The following is a 20,654-nucleotide window of genomic DNA, read 5'->3' as shown; positions in this document are numbered from 1 at the left end:
GATCTCACCTTTTCTGGGTCTGGCCGCACACCTTCGTTTGACACAAGGTGTCCAAGTATTTTGATTTCTTTTGCTCCAAAGAGACACTTTCTTGGATTAAGTTTCAGTCTGGCTTGTCGTAGAGACTTAAGAACGGCCCTCAGTCTTTTACATGTTCATCAAATGTATCTGAGAACACTAGAATGTCATCTAAATAACAAAGACACATCGTCCACTTCAGGTGACTTAGAAGATTAAGCATCATCCGTTCAAAAGTTGCTGGTGCATTACACAAACCAAACGGCATTATCTTAAACTCATACAGGCCCTCAGGGGCGATGAATGCTACTTCGATTTGCAAGTATCCCGAGTACATGTCCATGGTTGAGAAAAACTTAGCCCCCTTCAGACAATATAGTCTATCGTCGATTCGTGGTAGGGGGTAAACGTCTTTTTTTTTTTTTTAACTGCTAAGGTCATCAGTCCCTAAGCGTACACACTACTTAACCTAAATTATCCTAAGGACAAACACACACACCCACACACCCATGCCCGAGGGAGGACTCGAACCTCCGCCGGGACCAGCCGCACAGTCCATGTCCTTTGTTAGTTGTCTTATTATGCTTCCTGTAATCAACATAAAAGCGCCAACTACCATCCTTCTTCCAGACGAGAACCACTGGTGACGACCATGGGCTCTGCGAAGGCTGAATGATGTCATTCTTCATCATTTTCTCTACCCAGGCGCGAATTATTCGACGTTCCGTTACTGACATACGGTATGCTCTCTGGCGTATTGGTTGATGGTCTCCAGTGATAATCCGGTGCTTCACCGGTGATTTGTCTAATTTGCTCTTCACCTGTGGATTGAAGCATTCAGGGAACGCTTGAAGAATGACAAGTAGCTTTTTCGGTTGTTCCCTAGTGATATCTGGTGATAGTCGAGCTAGAAGATCTTGTCTCGTAGTGATAGCGCTAATTTCGCCCACAGACTCGGCATGGGAGGTTTCCATGATGCTCAGCTGTTCTGCAATTAACGGCTCAGCGTTTGCTACGCACATGCGTTTTGGAAGGATCTGCGGTTCTCGGCGACAGTTAACTATCCATAATTCACCGAATCCGTTCTTAAAGGAGACGACAGAGGCTGGGATGACCAAGTTATTCTTCAGTGGTATGCTTCTCTTACATTTCACTACAAGATCCATGGGTTGATGCATGGCATGACACATGACAGTTATCTTTCTAGCGCTGACTGCAGGAATGATCACTTCATCCAGCACACATAGCATTCACACACTCGGACGTGCATCTTCCTGTCCACAGTATCTCATCTCGTCTAGCATAATCTTCGAGCGACCACAATATATAATTGCCTGAGAAGCTTTCAAAAAATCCCATCCGAGAATGACGCCATGACTACGCTCTTGTAAGACGATGGATTCTAAGGGCTGTGTATGGCCACTTATACCCACACTAATAGTACACATTCCTGTAGGTTTTACATATTTCCCATTGGCCACCTTCAGCAGAGATGTTTTGCTATCGACGAATACGGGCCGGTCTCGGTGGCCGTGCGGTTCTAGGCGCTGCAGTCCGGAACCGATGGACTGCTACGGTCGCAGGTTCGAATCCTGCCTCGGGCATGTATGTGTGTGATGTCCTTAGTTAGGTTTAAGTAGTTTAAGTAAGGGACTGATGACCTAAGATGTTAAGTCTCAGTCCGCAGGTCGTGGCGGTGCGGTAGCGTTCTCGCTTCCCAAGCCCGGGTTCCCGGGTTCGATTCCCGGCGGGGTCAGGGATTTTCTCTGCCTCGTGATGACTGGGTGTTTTGTGATGTCCTTAGGTTACTTAAGTTTAAGTAGTTCTAAGTTCTAGGGGACTGATGACCATAGCTGTTAAGTCCCATAGTGCTCAGAGCCATTTGAACCATTTGTTAAGTCCCATAGTGCTCAGAGCCATTTGCACCATTTGACGAATACGGTTTCTGCAACTGGCGACGGTACGTCTCCGAAATGACTGTATCTGATGTTCCAGAGTCGACAAGAGCTTGGGCTGGTCGGCCATCCATGAGGATATCGACGTAATTTCCTGTCATTTTTGTAGTGATCGACAGCGGCGGATATTTCTCCTCGGTAGCCTCACCTCCAAGGAAGGTCGCACCCTTTAGTTTTTCAGGTTGCGGCGGGTAGGTGATCGGCTGGAGCTTCTAAACGGCGATGGAGACCTTGATTGACGTGTTCAGGAGCGTCCTCTCCAGCGGCTGGCTTGCAGCGACGGTGACCTGCGTCGTCCTGCACCCACATCTTCTTGTTCAGCTTCGTCGTCCCAGAGTTGACGTCGACTAAGATCGGTCTGCTGTCTTCTGGCGCGGGCGTCATCAAATATCCTCAGCCTTTCTCGACAATAGCTCACCACATGTCCCGGTCGTCCGCAGTGGAAACATGCTGGCTTGAAGCGTCTCGGTTTTTTGCTCGCCGTGCAATCCAAGTGCCTTCTGAACTTCCTGTCTCTTTATCTGACGAAAACACTTGTGAAGTCAGTTTATTCCTCCATCACAGACATCGATACGACGTTTGGAAGGAGTTCAAACTTCTTGCGTGCAATTTTTTTTATTTTTTTTATGCATTGTCTCGATATACTAGCACCATTTTCTGAAGTCGTCTGCTGTCGAAACATCTTTCAGGAGTAGAGTTTGATACATCTCCTCAGCAACACCCTTCATGAGATTTGCAACCTTATCTTCCTCCTTCATTCTAGGATCCACTATTTTACACAGCTCCAAGACGTCTTGAATGTAGGATGCTGTAGTTTCTCCTGGACGCTCCGCTTTGCACTTAAATAGTTCTGCCTGGAATACTTCCCAGCTTGTGAACTTCTTCTCGTTGTTCTCATACCGTGCCCTCCAAGTAGAAAAATACGTTAGCCAAACACACGTCATCCCATTTGTTAAATTTGGCTATACGCTCATATACCTTCAGCCACTTGTTTGGATCTTGGCCATCGTCACCAGAGAGCCCGGAAGGATGTCTCATGTGGTGGCACACAGTTGCTGTCATAGTAACGTCCTCTTCTTCTGTCTCGGATAGATTGGGATCTCTTGTATATGGTTCGAACTCGGGTTTCTCGCCACATAAACGGCGGATCAGTCGTGGCCTGTTGGGAGCCACTGTATCGTCGATAATGTGCGCTATCACAAGTTCCAATACCCAGCGTCTCCACCAGAATAATGTCAAGTAGAAGAAGGTGTAATTAGATGAATGGCGAACACTAACTTCACTTAACGAAGGTTTATTCAGCACTTGTACAGACAAGAGCGCGGAGCGAACCACCTCCGGCCAGAAGACATACGGTATATATACAGTTACAGAACATTCCAGTACAATGATTCTTGACATTTGTGGATACTTCTAGAATTTACTCGAATCGAATAAGGAAATTAAAATTCTACATTTCAGGTGAGTTTTGAACTCACGATACTCCATACAACAGTCTAGTATCATAACCACTTCACTATAATGACTGTGCTACTCTGATTCTTCTGCAACAGTATTATTGCCACCTTCTCCTGGGATGCAAAAGGACTTATCCTCAATTATTTTGGACAGAACAATAAATACGAATATCAAGCAAACCCTTCGCACGTAACGAATGTAAAATTACTGTGTTTTCCAGTTCAGGAACCAATTCTATCCATAATTACATTTTTTGGAAAATCGGAAAACTGTGGGTTGGATTCTGAAATTTTGGATCATAACCCTCTTAGATTAGACACACTATGACTGGCCCCTGTTTCCACATATAAACAAATTTGTGACTGAGTGCAGTGAACAGTTTAGGGCGTCTGTGGATAAGTATTTTGTAGGCCATCCAGAATTGAACTATGGAGGCGAGTTCTAATCAGTGACTTTCGAAATATATCCTTTCAACTGAGAATCCAGAAAGTTTCCTGCTTGTCTTGTGTAGTAAATATTCTAATTGCCGTCTGTTAATCGGTGTGCATGGGACAGCATGCGCTACCAGTATGTTCCAAATCGTCGCGCATAAAAATATGATTTTTCCGGGGCTCATACCTCTCGTTCTGCTGGTGATAAGAAGTGGTTTGGATAGCCTTGGGCTAGGAACCTCTTGTACACCGAATACAAAGATCGTCTTACTGAAACTATTCTACAGTGCAAGTCAAAGTTTGAGTATTGTACACAAAATGTTCAATTTTGTGTGAGTTCTTGAGGGACCAAACTGCAAAGATCATCGGTCCCTAGACGCTACTTGAACTAACCTATGCTAAAGACAAATCACATACCTATGCCCAAGGGAGGACTCGAACCTCCGGCGGGAGGGGCCGCGCAGTCAGTGACATGGTGCCTCTAACCGCGGGGTCACTCCGCGCGGCAGTATTATGCACTTCCTCAAGCTAAGGAAAATGGAGAAAATCGGCTGGTTCTTTTCGCATTAGATATGGTCTACAGTGCGCTTTAAGGGGCTTATTGAGGCACAATTTAGTTCATGGGAAGTCCCTGAGAAGACCCGAAAAACGCGTTTTCCACAATGTTTTCGTCGTTTGCAGCACGTATCTTAATAACCAACCGCAAAAATTGCTCAAAACAACGGTATATCCTCTAGTCATTCATCTAGAGGTACCATTTTCCTGTTTTCAAAAATATGTATCTGCAGCCAAAAAACTCCAAAAACATGGTTTTTTGGTACCAAAACCGAGCTGCGGATTCCAGTATGGCAACGCACAACAAGTGGCTGAGATCTTTACGACATATTCCTAAGATACAGATCTCGAATAACGTTGAAAACTGTCTTCATATTTTTATCCGTTTCCGAGATTCAGAGGTTCAGAGTTACTTTACTTGTACACATAAAATATGCACATAAAATCCGGTGTGAGGCGAGAACGTAGTTTACAAAGTGACGTAGCAGGGAGAAATATGCTGTAAAGTGACTCCGTTATCGTCAGATTGTTTCGGGGAACCCCATATTGTAGTACTAAAGCACGTGCACGTAAACTCCGGTCTGAGGTGTAAAATTACTTCTGCCTTATTTCAATTTCACAAACTATCAAAATTTTATTGATGCGTATAGTTCTTTTCATCTGAGTGACATGGCCTGCTGTAGTAGAGAAAAGAAGGGAACCAGCGGAAAATTGCTCCTACTGAAGCACAAAAAATGGCGATTATGCTCCTGTTTAAAAGACTCTGACTGAAAAGGTGGGTACCAGCTGCCTCATCTTAACTTCCTGAGCACCTTCAATAATTTTACCAAAATTTTTTTATGCTGAGAGAGAAGGAGACTGTGGCAGTGGGAAAGATATGGAAAAGTAATAAATACTGGGAAAATAATCGACAGTGGTTATAGTACAGGAAGAGCGAAGGAGACAATGGCAGTGTGAGAGAAAGAGGGGATGCAGTGACAGTGGAACATACTTGACAGTTGCAGAACAGTGCCAGGAAGCGATTGAAGGAGACAGCGCCAGTGGGAGAGGAATAAAGAGAAGAAGAAAGTGGAAGTGTGTGACAGCCAGTGATAATGAGGGGTACAGTCTATGACAATGGCAACAAGGAAGAGAGAGATAATGAGAAGAAACAGCAATAGGGGAAGTAATAAATGAGATAAGAGCAGTAATAGAGAGCGAGGGGGTGACAGTGAGAGGAAGCAGTAGTGGTATGACACAACGAAGTAGACTGTGGCTGAGAGGCTGGAGGCAGTGACAGCTAGAGAGACACAAGGAGATACTGACAATGAGTTAGGTCGAATGAGTGAGTGAGAATGGGCGAGTGGGAGTGGATGGGTATGACTGACTTAAGCAGGGACTATTGAGTGTGAGCGAGTTACAGTTAAGGTAGCTTGTTGCAGCGAGTATGTTCGCATGCCAAAATTTTTGGGAATATTTTTAAAGCTGCTGAGGAAAACAGAATGATGCAGCTGGTACCCCATTCGTCAGTATGAGTGTTTTAAACAGGAGCCTAGTAGTCTCTTTCGTGCTCAGAAAGGAGCGTTTTTCTGCTGGTACTGTACTGTAATCTACATTACTAGTTGCGGGGTGCCGATCTAACAGCTTCCACGATACATTTTTAGTATTTCATATAATTATTTGTGGAATTTAAAAATTGAAACTGGTTTCGCATTCGACATATATAATCTTACGTTAAAGGTTTAACGCTGTATGCCATAATTAAAGTAGGAAATTGTATACAAGTCTTGAGGCAGTGTAGCTCAAGGCGCGCCAATTGCCCAGACTTTATTCATGCAGTGTCTAAGATTGACAGCAATTAGCTACAAACTTTACACACTTCTTAAGTAACGTAATCCAGAATGTTGCCCTCGATGGTGAGTGTGCATCAGGGACAAGGGTATCGCCAGGAGTGGCCCGGCGACGTGTGATAGGACCGTTGTTTATTTTATATATACATAAATGATCTGGCCGACCGAGTGAGCAGCAGTCAGCGGTTGTTTGGCGATGATGCTGTGGTGTACGGGAAGGTGCCGGTGTTGGGTGGCTGTAGGAAGGTACAAGATGACTTGGTACTCTGAACGGCAGCTATCTCTGAATGTAGAAAAATCTAAGTTAATACAGATGAGCAGGAAAAACAAACCTATAAAGTTCGAATAGAGCATCAATAGCTTGCTGCTCGCACGGACACGTCGATCAAATATCTGAGCGTAACGTTGCAAAGCAATGTGAAATGGAATGAGCATTTAAGTACTTTAGTAGGGAAAGCGAATAATCAACTTCGATTTATAGAGAGAATTTTAGGAAAATGTGGTTCACCTGTAAAGAAGACCACATATAGGGCACTAGTGCGATATATTGTTGAGTACTGTTCGATTGTATGGGATCCGCACCAGACCAGATTAAAGAAAGACATGAAAGCAATACAGAGACTGGCTGCCAGAGTTGTTGCCGGCAGGTTGTAACAACAAGCAAGGGTTAATGGAGATACTTCGGGAACTCGAGTGGGAATCACTGGAGAGAAGATGACGTTCTTTCCGAGAAGCACTGTTGAGAAAATTTAGAGAACCGACATTTGCGGCTGACTGAAGAACGATTCTACTGCCGTCAACGTACTGGGTGGTTATAATTAAACTTTCCCTATTTAACAAGTTATAACACGGAAACTAATTACCGTATGGGTACAAACTTGGTAGCATTAATGTCCAGAGTATGGAATGCATGATTTCCATGCATCACAGCGCCACCGTCCAGTTTCAACTACGGCCATCAGCTACCGTGACCACAAATCGTGATTCATAGTCTCACACACCTTACCAGTCGCAATGCACTTGTTAACGTGTCAACATGAGCTTCGACAATAGCAGCAAGGCAAAACAACAGTAATCCTGCAGATGCACTTCGAGAATATCGCCGGCTGAAAGGATTACGGAAGGGACTTCCTTCTCTATCGGCTGTGCGGAGCATGATAGAGTTCGAATCAACTGCAGAACTGGGCGTCGCTCAGGGAAGAGGCCGACGAGCTGTTGCCCCACAGGTGGTTGATGAAATCTCCGTTGCTATGGCGGACAACGCTGCGAGCAATTCCCGATCGTCAGGCAGTGCACGTGCTGTGTCACGACAGTTGAACATCCCGTGATTCACTGTACGGAAGGTTCTTCGAACCATTCTCAAATAGTATCTGTAGATGTAATACAGCAGCTTGCATCACAGGACGCGCAACGACGTGTTGACTTCACTCTCCACTTTCTCGCAAGGACTGAAGTTGACGAGGGCTGAGCCTGGACCATCCTATGGATAGACGAATCTCATTTTCCTTGACGGGTGAGGTGAACACACGGGACTGCCGAGTGTGGGGATCTTCACCTCCAGTCACTGTGCATGAAGTTCCTCTGTATGGTGAACTTGTCACCGTATAATGTGGCTTCATGACAAGGTTCATTATTAGCCCATTATTTTTGGCACTTAAGGAATACAGACGTGCGGTGTGACTGGCCAGCATTACTGCAACATGCTTCGCTAGCATGTCATACCCGCCCTAAGGAGAGAGACGCACTGAACTCAATAGTTTTTATGTGAGATGGGGCCCCACCGCACGTCGTTCGTGAAGTTCATCTGCTTCTCCGAAATACATTTGGAAACGATCGAATTATCTGTCGTTAGTTTCCAAATACTTGGCCGGCACGATCACCTGATCTCTCTCCCTGTGATTTCTGGTTGTGGGACTACCTGAAGGATAGGGTTTACCAGGGGAACATTGACACATGTACTGATATGAAGCGCAGCATATCAAAAGAGGTAGCCGGCATAGCCACGGACACGCTTCGTTCTGCTGTGCAGAAAGCAATCCTGCGCTTTCAGACTTTTCAGGACACTGATGGGGGCCATATTGAGCCCCTTTTGTTTCAGTGGTGGTACCGGTATGTAATGGTATGGTGTACCGTAGCAGGACATTAAAATTGTTTCAATTGAATTGATTCTGCATTATTTCCCTTCCCCATGTCCTTGACATTAGTACAAACAAGTTTGGTCCTCGTAAGGTAATTAGTTTCTGTGTCAGGACCTCAGAGATTAGAGAGATCAGGGTTCGTACGAGGCCATGTAGATAGTCGTTTTTCTCTAGCTGTATTTCCGAGTGGAACAGAAAGGAGATGACTAGCACTGGCACAGGGTACCACTCTCTGCCAAGCACCATACGGTGTCTTGCGAAGTCTGTATGTAGATGTAGACTTAGATGAAACCTTTTCGAAACTTTTTCTTGCTAACATCTCCCACAAAATTGTGAAAGAAAATTTTTTATAGCTTCTTACATTTTCACTGCTCATGCAGAAAAACTTTATCATCGGGAATGACAGTTATTTCTTTACTACCAGCTCTCCACATATACCACTGAACGTTCCTGCAAAATTGTATCATTATACGGCCCATAGTTCAGGAGATATGAAGTCATAAACATCCACATATTAGTTCAATTTCAATGAGGCGTCTGAAGCTGTTTTGTACAAGGGAGCTAGAGTCTTTAAATAATAAGTGGTAGAGGATTACTGGTACTGTATAACATTCGCTTTACCGAAGTACGGATCAATGGATAGTAAAAGGAATATCAATTCTTGATTAATAAGGGAGCACATAAGGGAGCACACAAGGGAAAACATCATTGAAGCGCAGAAAGCAAAAGTAAATGCACTTTGCTACAATAGGTTCAGGATGGCAGCAGCGTGAGCGCATTTGGACAGCTCCGCCGTTTAGCCGATCACATCAAGTAACGACTTCATGCCACGCAACGAACATTATTGCCTGTATGGCTTTTACTCACTTCCCATAAAACTCGCATGCACTTTGAGTCTGGTGTCTGCTTTTACCTTTATCGCCGCTAGCGGCGTTTTAAGGAGCCTTGCCTGGGGTGGATACATCCCGGTAAATCGTTAATGATGTCTCAGTATTATAACACGGTCAGCTTGAAAAAAAAAGAAATGCACATTGATACGAACGAGCCTCTGTACTGTATACTGTAGTCTACTTAACATCTATAAATAACGTATTATTCTTCCGATTGCATATGCCTTGATTGCCTTAGTTTAGTTATTTATGTCTTTCGTAAAAGGGAATTCTGACACCTCGCTACAACATGGATCGTGTCAGTGGGTTTAAAAAATACACCGAATGACAAGAAATGTGTAGCACCTGGAAGACATGTCAACGTAACTTCGTAAATGTATACACAATCTGCGGTTGTGTGAGTGATTAGAGTTGCAATTCCCTATGACAGGTAGAACTGCCACTAGAGTGCATTCGTGTTTGGTGTTGTTACGAGCCGGCCGGAGTGGCCGTGCGGTTCTAGGCGCTACAGTCTGGAGCCGAGCGACCGCTACGGTCGCAGGTTCGAATCCTGCCTCGGGCATGGATGTGTGTGATGTCCTTAGGTTAGTTAGGTTTAATTAGTTCTAAGTTCTAGGCGACTGATGAGCTCAGAAGTTAAGTCGCATAGCGCTCAGAGCCATTTGAACCATTTTTTTGTTGTTACGATAATGATAGTGGTGATGTTTGGTTTGTGGGGTGCTCAACTTCGCGGTCACCAGCGCTCGCACGAAGTCCCAATTTTTACATAACCTAATTTTTTTACACAGTCCAATCTAGCCACTGTCAGGAATGAGGATGATGATGAAATTATGAGGACAATAGAAACACCCAGTCCCCAGGCAAGGAAAACTCCCCAACCCGGCTGGGAATTGAACCCCGGACCCCGTGATCCAGAGGCTGCAACGCTAGCCACTAGACCACGAGCTGCAGACGTGTGTTGCTACGAGGCCTGGTAGGGTATAGCAGGGGCTTGAGCGACGTGAGATGTCAAGTGATCACAGAGCACGACACGGAGATTCTGCGTAATCGTATGAAACAGCGTCAACAGCACCTGACAGAGCTCGAAAGGACCCTCACTGCTGCTCCCCATTCGACCGGCTGGTCGTATCATGGAATATCCAGATTTGTGGGGCATTCGGATGTGACAGTGGCCCGATGCTGGACAGCGTGGGAACGTGAAGAGACGCGCACTAGTCGTCAAGAGTCTGCTTGACGTCTGACCACCACAAGGCAAGGTTGTGAATCAAGCACATGGTAACCCTTTCACGACTTCACTTGCCATTTGATAACAAGTAATGGACTCCCTGCAACATTTCGAGTCGTGCCCGCACAAACCGGAGACTAGCAGCATCCGGATCAGGGAATTACCATCCTTGCCTAGGTTACCATTAACATCACAACTCAAACGGCTTTCGAGTGCTGTAGTAAGTGAGAAGCATGGACTGAAAATGAATGACGTCGCATTGTGTTCAGCGATGAATTCCGGTTGTGTGCGATCCCGGATGACCATTATCGGCTAGTAACGCAACAACCTGAGGAGAGGTCGCATTCTCCCAATGTTTCGGAGCAGCGTAGCTATGTTATTCTTGGCGTCATTATGCAGGGAACATCGGGTACGACTTCTAGTCACAGCTGGTAGTGATTCAGGGAACTTTAATGGCATAACTTTACGTCAGGGACGTCCTGCATCTTCATGCGTTGCCTCTCACGTGGCAAAATCGCGATGCCATTTTTCAACAGGATAACGCTCGACCACGCACAGCACACGTCCTTATGAACTGCCTGCATGATGCAGAGGTACTCCCGTGGCCCTCAACATCCGCAGATCAGTTCCAACAGAGCGTGTGTGGAACCAGCTCAGATGTCAACTCCATCCCAGTGGCACTATCCAGGATGTCAAGGCCCAGTTACAACAGTTGCATCCATGTTGGCTCAGGAGAGGAAATACTGGCTTTATGGCACTCTTTACAACTGATCAGTGAATGAATCCAGGCCAGACGGGATGCAACATCACACTGATAATTGAGAACACACTGGCAGGTAGTTTGGTAATTTGACTCTATCTTGTAATGACTGAAATAACATCATATGCCATCTCAACCATGAAGTTTCATTACGTTTCTCCCTCTCCTTCTATATGCATCACTTCTTTTGCAAGGCAATATAATAAAGATTTCCTCGGTAATAATATGGCTACATGCAGACCGTTTGCACAACTGGATTTTCGCTTTAATTGTAGTCTACAACAAAATTTATGAATGTATGCAGCCGAACAACACACAAATATCATAGGTTTGGTGCATAAGTTCGTAGAGTTTTTCCATAAATTTAATAAATGCAATGCATAAACATAAAATAGACTTTAGTCATCAATAACATATTCTCCTTCACTATTTAGAACAGTCTGCCAACGATGAGGTAACTTTTCGATTCTCCGGCTGTAGAAGTCGCGTGGATTTCCAGCTAAGAACTCGTCGAGCCATGTTCGGAGTGCATTTTCACACAGAAATGAAGTTCCTTGAAGGTTTGTCGATAGTGAACGGAAAATGTGAAAATCTGAAGGCGCAACATCAGGTGAATGAAGTGGATGCGGAATGACTTCCCAACCCAACACCTGTATAGAGTGCTTTGGCAATCTGGCAGAATGCGGGCGGGCGTTATGTTGGAGCAGCATCACTTCAAGCAGTCTTCCTGATCTTTGGTCTTGGACTGCGTCTTCAAGACGTCTCAGTTGTTGACAATAAATGTCGGCAGTTATGGTTACACCCCGGGGAAGCAGTTTGTAGTCGATCTTCCACCAGATGCATAACATTATCTTTTGTGGATGCGCATAGGTCTTCTTACGTGGAGTTGCTGCTTCGTTTGGGATCATACATTCCTGCCTTTTCTTCGTGTTACAATTCATTGTCAACAGTAACGCAGAAGATAGGAATAGACGGTGTTGCTCACGAGCCAATTGACGATGAGTAAGCAGAGACAGACTGATCACGACTCCCTGATTTTTGTGATTTTGGCTTAAAGCATGCGGTACCCACAGACTCGAGTTGTGGTCCCTTCCCCATCGCATGCAAATTTGCACGATCGCGGAGTGATCACAGTTCATCAGATCTGCCAGCTCTCAAGACACTAATGTGGATCGTTGTGAACTAATGCGTTTAAACGATTTTCATCAAACCCGGAATATCTTCTTGGATGTGGAGACTCACTAATGTTAAAACGACCTTCTTTAAAACGAGAAGACTATTATCTTGCCGTGCTCCGTCCAATGGCATTATCCCCATACAAGGCGCAAATGTTTCTGGCTACCTCAGCCGCTGTCATCCCCTATTGAACTTAAACAGAAGAATATGTCGGAAATGTTCCGATTTCTCCACTTAGTTCTCCATTTTCTGTTGTATACAGTTCCACTCACTATCTCCAGACGACAAAATGGCAATATGTAAATTGAAACAGCAGCAGTGGAGTACAAATAACGAATGACAGTCGATAAATAGACCCGTAGGAACCGGAATACAAACAAGGAAAACAAAAACGCTACAAACACATGCACCAACATAATACCTATTCAGGGTCGTTAGAAGCGGACTCGCGTTCCGGAGGACGACGGTTCAAACCCACGTCTGGTCATCTTCATTCAACGTGATTTCCCTAAATCACTTAAGCCAAATGTCGGGATCGCTCCTTCGAAGGGGCGCGGCTGCTTTCCTTCTCCATCATTTTCTAATCCGAGCTTTTGCTCCGTCTCTAATGAACCTTTTTGCCGCAACTGCTCAACAAGTATCCGTTCTACACTCCAGCATAAAACAAATGACAGGCTCCGGTAGTAAGATACACAGGCAACAGACTGCCTTCGTACTTCGTTGATGAACCAAGATACCAGAAACATTAAGGCCGTTTACTCGAACGCGCCTGATCGTGGATTAGCAGTGGGAGCCCCTAGCCTCTTGCTGGCCTACACGGTGCATACTGTCCTATAGGCAAGGCATACCACACCAGCCAGTGACACCAAACGGCTCTGGAATTTCCGCACCGGACGGTGACCGACTGGGACAGAAACGAATATCCCTGTTTTCGTCGGTTCACTGGTAGAATGACTGCCACAGTATTCATTAAACCTGTCTGGTTGAAGAAAGAATAGAATCAACAATCAAAGTGCTCTATACAGCGGTACTAGCATGCTTGATGATTGGAGCCTCTTAACATTCTAAATTTAAAGAACTTTTTAAAAACAGGAAATCAGGCTTTATTAAGTAAGAACAAGTATTTACAGGGCTCATGGCTGAGTCTCTGGAGCTAGGGGCCCCCTGCTACTGCGGTGATTGTGGTAGCCATAAACCGGCCGTGATTGGGTCCTAGTCTGCCTAGGAAGACAAGATGTATTGCCCAGTGCGTGGTCCACATATCGGTCTTCCGTTTCACTGTCAAATACACAAGGGACACTCATCATTCGGTAGCCGAAGGGTCCCTTGGAGGTCCATGAGGGATTTACTAATTTCAAGGAAAAGCAGAGCCAGAACCCCTCATTGAAGGAGATTAGCCGGCCGGTGTCGCCGAGCGGTTCTAGGCGCTTCAGTCTGGAACCGCGCGACCGATACGGTCGCAGGTTCGAATCCTGCCTCGGGCATGGATGTACGTGATGTCCTTAGGTTAGTTAGGTTTAATTAGTTCTAAGTTCTAGGGGACTGACGACCTCAGCTGTTAAGTCCCATAGTGCTCAGAACCATTTGAACCATTTTTTGAAGGAGATTAAACAGGAGCTTCTGGACTGTAAGCAAGTGCCGGGTTGCAGTCTGAAGAAAGGCATATTTTCCTACCAAACCGGGAGCGATAAGCACTTCACGTTTTGATTGTCTAGTGAGATAATTCCGGCTATTTTGCATTACTTTCACGATTCTTTGTAGGCGGTCATTTGGGTGCCGCTAAAACCATTTTGAAGCTTAGAGAACACCTCACCTGGTCCAACTTGTACAAGGATGTTCAGAAATTATGGGCGAATGCCGTGGTTGTAAGACAGCCAAGCCTAATGCTATGTCTAGGAAAGGGTGGTTACAATCCACAGCGGAGAATAGTCCGATGGACAAGCTGTTCATCGATTACTTTGGTCCTTTACCTAGGACGTGGTATGGGAACTTTTACATCTTGAATATCGTGGATGCCTTCTCGAGTTTCCTGTGGTTTGTTTCATGGCAATTTATCTGACATATCTTTTGTCCTCCGAGATCTCTGGTTGGTGTTAATGCTCTGGCGCTCGTGTCACAGGTTTTATTTTGAGAATGCCGTACATCATTCTACCAAAGGACCCTACTATACCCAACCTTCGTTTGCAGCAACGATTAATCGCAATCTCAAGTCTGCTCCCACTGTGTTTCGTCAGCATTCTTAGTGAAAATGGAACAGTTCCCTTGGTTACACTTTGCTTTCAATTCTCCTCATAATGAGACCAGTAAGGCTACTTCAACTTCCTTGAGGTTGAGTCTGTGCCGTGGCCGGATCGCGTTGATGCCATTTCTTCTTTGGCATTTTCTCACAATCGAGTGGCGTCTTATTGCTTCCTGAGTTACTACCAAAACGAGTTGCTGACTTGCCTCTGTCAGTGGTAGCAGCAGCGCTTAGCAATACTAGTACTGCTGCACCATCTTTGGTGTGACCGCTATATTTCCGTGTGGTGGTGTGTGAGGCAGTCGGTCGGTTGCAACAGAGCAGCGAGGAAGTCTCCGCAGTGCGAGGTCAGGCCGGGGCCACTGGTGGCGTGCACACGCAGTCGGATTTGTGAGGCTCTAGCTGTGATAGCTGCAAAGTTTGTCGCCAACCGAACATGGATACTGGAGTTGAGTAATCAGTTAACCCGTTATGAAACCTCAACTGCTGTAACATCTCTTCGTTCATTGCCGGTTGTTACTTCCTGAGCCGTTCCCGCAAGCAGCAACGTACGGTCTGCTGGAGTTGGCAAAATTTTGCAGCTATCTTCCTGTATGGTATTTAACTATGGAATTGTTTGTAACTTATTAGTGAAGTGCACCAGCGGTATCTTCTGTTTTGTGGCCGTTAACATTCCGGTTACCTGCCCTGGTCGTTAGCGTAGTTTTGTGGCAGTGTGTTTTCCTCGCCGTGTTGATACTGTCCAGCATGGCGTGTAGTTCGGCAGCCTTGGTGTTGTTCATTTTTAAAGTGGTTATTGTGCCCTGACTGTACTTAGACGCCAGTTGTCAAGATGTAGTGCTGCTGGTATCTTCGTCCTCGCTGATATTTTCGGTTATCGTGCTGTTGGTCGGGTGGAAGGGAATTGATTAGATTGTTGGTTGGTTCTTCAGCTGTCTTTAGGTCGTGTTGCCATCCGATTATTTAGTATTACGCTTGGCTGTCTGTCTCACCTAAACTTAAGTTAGAGTGTTCTTCGCCGGTCGAAGTGGCCGTGCGGTTAAAGGCGCTGCAGTCTGGAACCGCGAGACCGCTACGGTCGCAGGTTCGAATCCTGCCTCGGGCATGGATGTTTGTGATGTCCTTAGGTTAGTTAGGTTTAACTAGTTCTAAGTTCTAGGGGAGTAATAACCTCAGCAGTTGAGTCCCATAGTGCTCAGAGCCATTTGAACCATTTTTTAGAGTGTTCTCCCCAGGCCGACCCTTGGAACACTTCTGAACACCACTGTTCTGTTGTTTTGGATTGTGATTTTCTTTCAGTCCCAAATACTGTGCAAGGCCTTCAGTCGTGTACTAATTTAGTTTGTTCAGTGTGTGGCCTTCAGCCAAACTTCTACGTGAAACATTTTAAGATAAGGCCTTCAGCCGTCTTAAATTAAAATTTGAAAAATCATTTGAAAATTTGAGAATTTTCATTTCTATCTTAATTTTGTTATCCAGGCCTTAAGTCTTCAGTTGTTCCATGTTCAGTATATGGTCTTCAGCCGAACCTTATTGAAATATTTTAATATAAAGCCTTCAGCCATCTTAAGTTAAAATTTGAAAGGTAATTTGTTTAAAAGCTTTTAAAATCTTCTTACTGAAATTCTTGTTATCCACTCTTAAGCTCTCAGTTCTTCTATTTTGTAACTAAGGCCTTCAGCTGTGTGTATTCCTTAAGGCAATTTTAACAGCTTGAGTTCTGGCCTTCAGCCGTATTGTTTCTGAATTCTTTAAAGGGCATGTGTGATTAAGTGCTTTAGCAAAATAAAGTTTGTATGTTTGTGCAACTAATAGTAACTGATTTTGGGCCCCTTTCCACAACGTGATCCCCTCTGTCCTGCGATACCAGATTTCAGAGTCATCCTCTTAATTCTCCACTGGCCAATTTGTGATCGACTAATGATTTTCTTCCCAAAACGGTAACCCTGGAGGTCATTAGGCAAAACTGGTAACTTGTCCTTAAGAGTACAGAGCTCACACACCAGAAAAAGCGCGCTATTACAAAGCAGGGCTTCGCCGCCTTATCACTGAAAAAAGAGATAACGTTTCTGTTTACGTTAGTAATTTCGCTGTCGTGGGAAAGGGTAAGAATGCTACCTGTAACAACAGTCTGTTGATCTGGAATATATGGACTGGGTAGGCCTCTGGAGTTCATGAAGAAATTAGGGAGGGGGGGGGGGAGGATGGCGAGGGGGTAGATCCCATGTTTTGCAGGGAAAATGGGGTCTTTCTGTTTTCTGCAAGGGAGAATGGACTATTTGACTCGTGTGCGATATCTCCTTGGGGCTATAGTGCTATCTTTCCACTACACGCTTAGCTTGGGCCACATCTCACACAGCTGGAAGAGTTTTTTCAGGTCGTAAGGAATGAGAAAAAAACACCAGTGAGCAGCAGACGCTTCTTTTCTACTGGATGGTGCCAGGTGTTGATTCTGCGTGGGTTGGTGACAAGGACAACTAGAGCCAGAGTAGAGCTCCTGTGTGGCTGAGTCGGTTGGATTGTGCCAACCGCAACTGTGGTGGAACCTGTCCAAGTGTTTCTTGGGTACTGGCTGGTGTATTCCGCTGGTATGGTATTTCCTTACCCCTGGATATGCTGATGGCTGGTTCTTTCAAGTGAGAATGGGTGACTGTGTTCATGTTGGTTGTTCGATGTCCATCTGATGCGCTCACTCACTTTGTAAGCATGTTTCACTGTGATTGTTAACCTGAATATTGCTGCGCGCGGCCGTTACTGACTGGGTTCCCTAACGTTAAGTGAACCCAGCATTTTAAGTACTGGTGGTGGGCTAGCTGCTATCTTTGTGTGAATTTATTCTTTCCCCGTCCACTTATAATTGGCCTGGCTTTTGATTGTCTCTTTCACGGTAATAACTTGCACATATGCAGAAGTGTACTGTAACGTTACGCTGGGCAACATGAGCGAGGTTCCCAAATTTTGTTAATGTCTTTTAGTGAAGTTAGTTTTCCTGTTCTTTAACATTGGGGGTTCGACTTTCTTTTGTAGATTTAAGAGCAGTTATTCCTGTTCATCGTTTCAAGTGCCTTCCTTACAAGGTTAAATTTCATCTGGAAAATATCAGATTAATATGTGTTATAGTGTTGTATTGAAGTATAAATTTTTCCTAGAGTGTAATGGCCTTATTGTTGCCACAAGTTACAAATTTTGTCTGGGTGGCTTAATGAGTGAGGCTCTTGCGCCATGTCGTAAGCACTACTATTATTTTTATTTCCCTAGTTGTTCGTATGTTTCTTTGTGATACGGCTGCACACACTTGATGCTATGTCCAGCTCACTCTGGGTCTTTCCTGGTTCCGCCCAGGGCCTACAGAAAAAAAAGAAAAAAGGAAAGGCGGCGAAGTAGTTGATGCAGTGTCCTGTATTGTACATTTACGTTTTAATAGTATCTGTTCGATTATCGGTTGCTCATGGCCAAACTTAGCGTTTTAAAGGTGTGGTTCCATTTGAGATATAAAAATTGATTTGCCTATGTTTTGGTCATTATTATTGTGTGCAGTAGAATTATTAATTATTTGAGCCCCTTCTATTCTTGGGCAGGTAGACCATTATGATTGTTCTGAGATAAAAATTTCTAGCTATTTAAAATATGGTTTTGCATAAGCATTTGTCATTATTATTTGAGGCCCACTGTTAAAGTGCAGCTTTATCATTATTCTGTCCTAGATTTTTTAATTATTTAAAATCTTAAGTTATAAATAAGGACTGTCATTTATTGTTATGGGACAAAACCACAGGTATTTTCTGCAATTTGTGGAAGAGAATTACTGAGAGGTGGGATTACCCCTCGGATTAAGGATGATTTAGCTCGTAAATATTTCCTCTGGGTTCAGAGCCCTACGAATACTCTCCAACAATATACTCGGGAGATTCGGGTTGCCATCCTAGCCCTTGACTTAGATACAATAGAGGAGGAGGCCATAGCAAATATTTTAGAGATTATTGGGTCAGAGTACTGGTCGCAGATAATGTGCACCCGTAAATTAACTTCATTATGATTGAATGGTTCCATTTTGCTTCAGTAAGCATGATGAAGTGGGAAGTTTGGGTCCGAGACCCTTCGGTGCACAATCCAATGCTACAGTCGGCGAGATAAAGAGGTTTCGTTTGTGACTGCACTGCATAGTGGAAGCTCAGCCGAAAGGATTACACGTAAACAGAGGAAGCATAGTTAGGCATAAACTGCTGACTAAGCAGTGTAATTTCGTGAGGTCGGTACTTAATCAATCCCTGCTGTTTGTCTGCGCAGGCTTGAACCATAAACCTGTCTGTACGTTGGTTGGCTCTGGTAGTCTGCTGGATTACCAGTGGTATCTTAACAACTGTTCCGTTTGATGGTGACGATGATGTTTGGTTTGTGGGGGGCTCAACTGCGTTGTTATCAGCGTCCGTACAAGTTCCCAACCTTTGCTCAGTCCAATTTCGCCACTTTTATGAATGATGATGAAATAAGGAGGACAGTACAAACACCCAGTCATCTCGAGGCAGATGAAAATCCCTAACCCCGCGGGGAATCAAACCCGGGACCTCGTCCTCGGGAAGCGAGAACGCGACCGCGAGACCACGAGCTGCGGACAACTGTTCCGTTTGTAGGCTTTCTCCTCTGCAAGCTAAGTCACAGGGATGACATGCTGTTAATTGGAAAGTGTTGTCCCTGAGCAGTTATTGTAGTGAGAGTTCGTCTACACAAGACTTTTCGTGGCTGATTCAGATACTGGTCGCTAAAGATCTTTCGGTTAGTTGTATTCAGTAGATGGGTTTTCTTTATATTGCGCCAGTAAGGTGTTTTCCTTTAGGTTTCGACACACCTGGATCATGTTCATGTCAGACTAGAGCCGGAGTTAGTATTGTGTCTGTGGAGAGTTCTGAGTTTGGCGTGTGTCATTCATCCACTCAGGAGGCGGAGGTCCTGATGAGAATTATTTACCAGTTTCTAGATCTTTCGACTAATATACTCGTATTAGGTGGCACCTGTAGAATCCGTTATAAAATACGGTTGGCCAACGGTGTTCCAGATCGGCAACCTCCCTATCGGCTTTCACCGCCCAGGATGGAAGCGTTATGATGGGTGGTAGACGAAATGCTGAAGGAAAGAGTTACTAGCCCGTCTACTTCCCACTGCGCTTCTCACACGTTTTTTGTCCCTAAATGGGAGTCTGGGTATGGATTATAGACAGTTAAACCAGAATGTCATCGTGGGATCTGTTCGGCTGCTGGACTTGTATGTTTGTATTACCTGATTTGCCAGGGCTAAAATTTTCACTGTCCTAGATCTTAACCAGGCCTATTATCTTGTGCCACTGACTGGAGATTCCAAGCCTGTGACTGCTTTTTGCATCGACTGAAATGTGTGTGAATTTAACAGAGTTCCACATGACCTGTCGTTCTTTTCCTGTTACTGGACAATATCTTGAGTGATCAGAAATATAAATCGGACATTATAGTAATACTAAACCAAGTCTGAACCGATTTTAGTTGTGTCTGTTATAGTAAATTACCAATAATTTTTCCAAATCTTTCAGAGGAGCCATCCTTAAATCTGTCAAAATAATTTTAACATTTGGAAAAATTCCAACTGCGTCACATAGTGGTACAAAGCACAACTTCATTGGTGCAATGTCGCTTGCAAAAAATCCTCGGAAAGTACGTCCAGAATCATAATACCTGACGTAATGTTTTCCTTTAACTCACGAATTTAAAAGCAAGCAATTATATGGCGATTTTGAAATGTACTAAGAATCTTAATTACAGTGTTTCATATAAACTGAGGGATCCACAGGCTATACATACATTGCAGCGGCTGTTAAGATTCAGCATTCATCGCAATTTTTACTTTTTAAGAAGCAATAGCGGGCTGATTCAACGCAGGGTTGCCAGATTGCGGACCGCGGGTAGTGGGCGCGCTGTTTGAGGAGCCATGTCACAGATTGCGCGGCCGCTCC

The sequence above is a fragment of the Schistocerca serialis genome, chromosome 2, assembly GCF_023864345.2.
Source record: "Schistocerca serialis cubense isolate TAMUIC-IGC-003099 chromosome 2, iqSchSeri2.2, whole genome shotgun sequence".
In the NCBI taxonomy this organism is placed as follows: domain Eukaryota; kingdom Metazoa; phylum Arthropoda; class Insecta; order Orthoptera; family Acrididae; genus Schistocerca; species Schistocerca serialis.
Note: the sequence above shows the minus strand (reverse complement) of the source record.